The 6,013-nt window shown below is 39.8% G+C and overlaps 1 long non-coding RNA gene across 1 annotated transcript; it reads right to left on the bottom strand.

Annotated features, from left to right (window-relative positions):
- Window positions 1–3,488: 3,488 nt before the first annotated feature.
- On the bottom strand, window positions 3,489–4,863 carry LOC110150573 (uncharacterized). Its single transcript, XR_011482817.1, has 3 exons — window positions 4,685–4,863; window positions 3,920–4,011; window positions 3,489–3,758 (listed from the first exon to the last, which is right to left on the bottom strand). It is a non-coding gene; the product is annotated as an uncharacterized lncRNA (long non-coding RNA).
- Window positions 4,864–6,013: the final 1,150 nt, after the last annotated feature.

Here is a 6,013-nt window from a genome sequence, read left to right as displayed (position 1 = left end):
GTGAGATGAGTGCAATTGTGCGGTAGTTTGAGCATTCTTTGGGATTGCCTTTCTTAGGGATTGGAATGAAAACTGACATTTTCCAGTCCTGTGACCACTGCTGAGTTTTCCAAATTTGCTGGCATATTGAGTGCAGCACTTTCACAGCATCATCTTTCAGGATTTGAAATAGCTCAACTGAAATTCTATCACATCCACTAGCTTTGTTTGTAGTGATGCTTTCTAAGGCCGACTTGACTTCACATTCCAGGATGTCTAGCTCTAGGTCAGTGATCACACCATTGTGATTATCTGGGCCGTGAAGATATTTTTTGTACAGTTCTTTCATGTATTCTTGCCACCTCTTCTTAATATCTTCTGCTTCTATTAGGTCCATACCATTTCTGTCCTTTATCAAACCCATCTTTTCCTGAAATGCTCCCTTGATATCTCTAATTTTCTTGAAGAGATCTCTAGTCTTTCCCATTCTGTTGTTTTCCTCTATTTATGATACAATAATTAAATCTCAATTAAATAAACAAAAATTTAAAACCATGGTATGGAAAAAAATTTGCCATCCCAAAATGTGCCTCTTAGTCATGAAAATTAAGCCAAGCTAATTGTTTTTAAGAAACAAAAACAAAACAGCTGCCTAAAGACTAAAGGGCCTATTCTCAGAATAGAGCTGAACCCAGAAATTTCAGCAAGAAATCTGATATAGTTGTGATGGGAGTAACTAGAAATCAGATTCTTTTCTGTGTTCCACTGTCTCTGTATAACCCAGCAAATTTTTGTCTTTCCATGTAAACTTATCTACTACCCTTTGAAATTTCAATTCACTACTTTGTCTTTTGACTTCAGCTAAATATGATATTTAAGGTGAGGGCTTCCCTGGTGGCTCAGACGGTAAAGCATCTGTCTGCAATACTGGAGACCCAGGTTCGATCCCTGGGTGGGAAGATCCCCTGGAGAAGGAAATGGCAACCCACTCCAGTACTCTTGCCTGGAAAATCCCATGGACAGAGGAGCCTGGTAGGCTACAGTCCGTGTGGTCGCAGCTGAGTGACTTTACTTTACTTTGACCATTTAGTGGGTTATTCAGTTTTTCTAGGTCTAACCCATGTACACATATTATTAAACTCGTGCTTGATTTTCTCTTGTTGATATGTCTCAAGTCAATTTAATTTTTAAACCAGCCAGAAGAACCTCAATAGGTAGAAAAAATTTTCTTTTTCCACAACATCATAAGATCAGGTTAAAACAGACCAGTTACATCGGAACATCTGGGACAGAGATTCAGGCATATAACCAAAGAAAAGAGATCTTGAGCCTCTGCTCTTGCATTGAACAATCTCACATGGGAAACCATGAAATAATTTTTAAAAAATGAGAAGTAGAAGAATTTTGTGACCCTCATATTCAAGTCTTAACTTGACAATTCCTTCTTAAAAATTTAACTGGAAAAAGTTGGGGGCTACCTTCAATAACAAAGAAAGGTTAATTCATAGTTAAGTCAGTATTCTTTATGTGCCATCGTGATCAACACCATCAGGCCAACTGGCCTACCTTCACATCAACCTGGTAACTTCCTGCATTTGTTTTCCTATTAACCTAGCTATCTGAATCACTGAGCACTCTGCCCTCTACCCTTTTGCACGCACTTTGGGTTTCAGTAGCAGCCATTTGGGGCTGAATTAGGAATATTACTATAGAAAATATTCTGCATCTTGGATAAGAAAAAGCATTCTTCATAAGTAGGACTATGAAAAGTGAAAGGGAAAGTCACTCAGCCATGTCCAGTTCTTTGCAACTCCATAGACTATACAGTTCATGGAATACTCCAGGCCACATTGAATGAGTATCCTTTCCCTTCTTCAGGGGATCTTCCCAACCCAGGGATCAAACCCAGGTCTCCCGCATTGTGGGTGGATTCCTTACCAGCTGAGCCTCAAGGAACTCCCAAGAACACTGGAGTGGGTAGCCTATCCCTTCTGTTGCAGATCTTGCAGACCCAGGAATTGAACTGCAGTCTCCTGCATTGCAGGCAGATTCTTTACCACCTGAGCTATCAGGGAAGCCCATGAAGGACCATGTACTAGACTAAATATTATTTATCAATATGGCTTCTTTTGAAACTCAATACCCTCTGGAAATTTTTTTTCCTATAATTTTAAAATGCATACTACTGTTATTGATTTTTTTTAGTCTTATACAAGACTTCTTTCTTGTGATTTAACAAATTTCAAGAATATAAACCATGTTTTTTTTTTTTTTTTGCAAGGAAATTGTGTTCAGCAAATGTGTGACCCTTTCTTTTCTAGTCTGAAAGTAAAAGTGAACATCGCTCAGTCATGTCTGACTCTTTGTGACCCCCATGGACTGCACAGTCCATGGAATTCTCCAGGCCAGAATACTGGAGTGGGTGGCCTTTCCTTTCTTCAGGGGATCTTCCCCACCCAGGAATAGAACCAGGGTCTCCTGCATTGTAGGTAGATTCTTTGCAAACTGAGCTATCAGGGAAGCCCTTTTCTAGTCTAGAGAGAGAGAATTCCTTTGGAAGATAAGGAAACCATGATGTCTGTGCTTAGCCTGGAACAGTGTAGCTGGGAAGACTCTAGATATTATCTGGTCTGTATTGTTATTATTGCAAGTTATTTTTAAAATACCACTCTTTCTGACAGTTCTTTTAAATTTTTACTTATAGAGATATAATAAAATATTTTTATATATAGCATTGGTAATGATAACTAAATTTGGAGTACCTGATGGTTTTTAGATAGGAAAATTTTTGTGGGGAATAGCCCAAACCTTTAAAGTTATTGTTTATAAAGACAGTTATTATCATTGTTTATAAAGCCTGTCCATGGAACATGTATTGATGACTTCAAAAGAAGCAAATGTCTTAACCAAATCAGACCAAAAGTTCTTGTTAGGGGAAACACACTTACTGAAACCGCCCATCCTGGCCAGGACCCATAGTAACCATTTGCATGAGTTTTTTTTTTTTTTTTTTTTAATGACAGGAGGTCCTGGTAAGGAACATGGAACTAAAAAGGCACCACCCACAGGGAGAGTTCAGGAAAGGCCAAAAAGTGACACTGCATGTCCAAACACCTCCCAGAATCCTTCCCACTGGCATCAGTCTTGGCTGAGCAAGTCTTGCACCACCAGGAAGGACTGAGTCAGAATGACTGGCTAAAGACAACCCAGAAACAAACCCCATCACGATAAGACTGCGAGCCACATGGCAGAGCAGTTCTCCTAGGTTCCCTTACCCTACTGCTCTCTGCCTGGGCACCCCTTCACAATAAAATCTTTGCTTTGTCAGCACATGTGTCTCCTCAGACAATTCATTTTCGAGTGTTAGACAAGAGCCAACTTTTGGGCCCTGAAAAGGGTCCCCCTTCCTGTATCAATCTGATGCCCTTTTAAATATTCTTATCCCTGATAGGCCAGAATCAGAGGATTATGGGAGTCAAACTAGCTGCCTCCCATACTTTGATAATGTACTTTTATATTTCAAAACCAACCACTGTGTCTGTTTATATCACTCACTTTTAGATAACACATGACTCATCATTCCATAAAATATCTCCTTTTAATCACAGTTTCTTGGACTGTCTTTGTCGTGAGTCAATATCATACAAGAGAATGAAACTTTTGGTAATTATATTTAAATGATGTATCATAGCTTGGCAGTGTCCACACAGGAGACTGAGCCAGACTTGCCTGTGTGTGTCCAGGAGTCTCCAACAGTGGCGTGGGTCCACAGTGGCCTCCTGCAAGGTCAAGGGCACTGAACACAAAAGTCTTTTTGAAGGAGTTCCACATTACCCCCATTAACCCTACCCTACCCATTAACCCTAACTCCATTAACCCTCCATTAACAGGGAGGGAATGCAGCCCTGCTCATCAACAGAAAACTGGATTAAAGACTTACTGAGAATGGCTCCAGCCATCTGAACAAGTCCAAGATCCCCCCACAGTCAGTCTCTTCCATCATGAAGCTTCCAACAGGCCTCTTATTCTTATCTATCAGAGGGCAGAGAGAATGAAAATGACAATCACAGAAAATAATCAAACTGATTACATGGACCACAGCCTTGTCTAAGTGATGAAACTACGAACCATGCCCTCTAGGGCCACCCAAGAGGGACAGATCAGGTTGGAGAGTTCTTTTTTTTTTTTTTTTCATTTATTTTTATTAGTTGGAGGCTAATTACTTTATGATATTGTAGTGGTTTTTTGCCATACCTTGACATGAATCAGCCATGGATTTACATGTATTCCCCAAAACAAAACGTGATCTACAGGAGAAGGGAATGGGGAAACCACCTCAGTATTCATGCTTTGAAAACCCAAAGAACAGGAGGAAAAGTTAAAAAGATATGACAATGAAAGATGACCCCCCCTCCCAGGTCGGTAGGCACCCTATATGGTACTGGAGAAGAGTGGAGAAAAAACTCAAGAAAGAAGGCAGAGATGGAGCCAAAGCAGAAACAATGCCCAGTTGTGCATGTGACTGGTTACAGAAGTAAAGTTTGATGCTATAAAAGAACAACATTGCATAGAAACCTGAACTGTTAGGTCCATGAATCAAGGTAAATTGGAAGTGGTCAAACAGGAGATGGCAAGAATGAACATCAATATTTTAGGAATCAGTGAACCAAAGTGGACTGGAATGGGAGGAGTTAATTCAGATTACCATTATATCTACTACTGTGGGCAAGAATCCATTAGAAGAAAAGGAGCACCCCTCACACTCAGCAGAAGTCTGTAATGTAGTACCCGGTATAATCTCAAAACTAACAGAATGACTTCTGTTTGTTTCCAAGGCAAACCATTCAATATGACAGTAATCTGAGTCTATGCCCCAACCACTAATGCTGAAGAAGCTGAAGCTGAATGGTTCTATAATGACCTAGAGACCTTCTAGAACTACCATCAAACAAAGATGACTTTTTCATCATAGGGGACTGGAATGCAAAAGTAGGAAGTCAAGAGATGCCTGGAGTAACAGGCAAATTTGGCCTTGGAGTACAAAATGAAGCAGGGCAAAGGCTAACAGGGTTTTGCCAAGAGAATGCACTGGTCATAGTAAACATCTGCTTCCAACAACACAAGCGACAACTCTACACATGGACATCACCAGATGGTCAACACAGAAATAAGATTGTTTATATTCCTTGCAGCCAAAGATGGAGAAGTTCTATACAGTCAGCAAAAACAAGAACAGGAACTGACTGTGATTCAGATCATGAATTCCTTATTGAAAATATTAAGACTTATATTGAAGAAAGTAGGGGAAAACCACCAGACCATTCAGGTATGACCTAAATCAAATCACTTACGATTATACAGTGGAAGTGACAAATAGATTCAAGGGATTAGATCTGACAGAGTGCCTGAATAACTATGGATGGAGGTTCGTGACTCTGTACAGGAGGTGGTGATCAAGACCATTCTGAAGAAAAATCAATGCAAAAATGCAAACTGATTGTCTGAGGAGGCCTTAAAAATAGCTGAGAAAAGAAGAGAACCAGAAGACCAAGGAAAAAATGGAAAAAATGTACCCATCTGAATAGAGTTTCAAAGAATAGCAAAGAGAGATAAGAAAGCCTTCCTCAGTGATCAATGCAAAGAAATATAGGAAAAAAGATAGAATGGGGAAGATGAGAGATCTCTTCAGGAAAATTAGAGATTCCAAGGGAACATTTCATGCAAGGATGGACACAATAAAGGACAGAAACAGGATGGACCTAAATGAAGCAGGAGATATTATGAAGAGGTGGGTATACACAAAAAATCTTAATTACCCAGATAACAACAATGGTGTGATCACTCATCTTGAGCCAGATATCTCAGACTGTGAAGTCAAGTGGGCCTTAGGAAGAATCTCTATGAACAAAGCTCGTGGAGGTGATGGAATTCCAGTTGAACTATTTCAAATCTTAAAAGATGATACTGTGAAAGTGCTGCACTCAATATGCTGCAAATTTGGAAAATTCAGCAGTGGCCACAGGACTGGAAAAGG

The sequence above is a fragment of the Odocoileus virginianus genome, chromosome 22 (assembly GCF_023699985.2).
Source record: "Odocoileus virginianus isolate 20LAN1187 ecotype Illinois chromosome 22, Ovbor_1.2, whole genome shotgun sequence".
NCBI classification, from domain to species: Eukaryota; Metazoa; Chordata; class Mammalia; order Artiodactyla; family Cervidae; genus Odocoileus; species Odocoileus virginianus.
Note: the sequence above shows the minus strand (reverse complement) of the source record. Positions and strands in the feature narration are given on the sequence as shown.